Below are 1447 nucleotides of genomic sequence, written 5' to 3'. Positions count from 1 at the left end.
AAATACATTCTGTACTGATAAATATACAGCTGCCTAATTACTTGCAAGATTTATATTTTGCGGTGTTAATTCCCTCATAATGGTTATTTCTTACTCTCTATAAACCAGAACACAACGAGCCTGACAATGACAGGCTTCAATAAACATTTGGTTGTCCCTTTTATTAGACAGATCAGTTCCTCATTATTCATGTTTTTAAAATCCCATTTTAAAATATTTCACCAGGACAGAACTGTGTCCTTTCCATCAAATGGCATTTAATGTAAGAGGAAGTGTATATTTAGACACTTAATTATGACTAATTGAAAATTTATTTTCTGCCAACTGGATCTTCTTATTTGCCATCACCCCTCTTCCCTCAACATTCACACACGTACACACACGAACAAACCATAAAGCAAGAAAAACACTAAAATAAGTAAGACAAAACAGAATAAAATAATAGCTTCCAGTAGCTTCAAGGAGATTTTGGAGGCTGGGCTGAAAGGTAAATGGGAGCCATGATTGAAGGGAGATCATAAAAATGATTCTGTAGGTTCGTCGATTATAGCAAATGAATCAGTCTGGTGCAAAATGTTCATGGGGGAGGAGGGTGTTGGGAGCTGGGAGAGGGGCTATGTGGGAAATCTCTACTTTCTGCTCAATGTTTCTGTGAACCTAAAAGTCTCCAAAAAGTAAAAAAGAAAGTAAAAAAAAAAAAAAAAAAGTTCAAGGAAGGGCTCTAGGTTTAATTGATTTTGGTTTAGTGGCTCAGTGGCATCATCAGGGACCCTGTCTCTATCCCATCCCTTCTCTGTACCATCTTTTTTTTTTTTTAATTTTATTTATTTATCTGACAGAGGGGGTAGGGAGAGCATAAGCAAAGAGAGTGGCAGAGGGAGAGGGAGAAGCAGCCTCCCCACTGAGCCAGGAGCCTGACACTGAAGCTCCATGGGGTTCTATCCCAGGACCCTGGGATCATGACCTGAGCATGAGGCAGATGATTTACCGAATGAGCCACTCAGGCCCCCAGTCTGTACTATCTTCCGTGGCTCAGTTTTGCCTCTGGGCTGGCTCCTCTCACAGAACAAGATGGCTGCTGGAATTCAAAGCCTTACACCCACACAAGACAATAGCCTAAGACAGTTGTACAGTGTTCTCTGGAATCTCCTGCTTAAGAGGAGAAACCCTTCAGGTGAGCTGTCCTTTTGGCTTCTGGCCAGAATTGGGTCACAAGCACATCCTAAACAAATCACTGAGTAAAAAAGATTGAAACCACCAAGTTATAATCAGAATTTACCCAGAGTCACGTGGAGAATAGATAGACATCTGAACTTAAATCATGGTTCTGTTTGGTGGGGGGTGGGAGGGGGTGACAGTTGGGGAATGAATATTCAAAAAGAGACCAACAGTTTCTGCTACTGAGGATACTACTAGAAAAACCTACTTCTGCCCTTTCTCTCCCCTG

The sequence above is a fragment of the Callorhinus ursinus genome, unplaced genomic scaffold (genome assembly GCF_003265705.2).
Source record: "Callorhinus ursinus isolate GAN/ISIS: 27379988/994484 unplaced genomic scaffold, GSC_fseal_2.0 scaffold10, whole genome shotgun sequence".
NCBI lineage: Eukaryota > Metazoa > Chordata > Mammalia > Carnivora > Otariidae > Callorhinus > Callorhinus ursinus.
Note: the sequence above shows the minus strand (reverse complement) of the source record.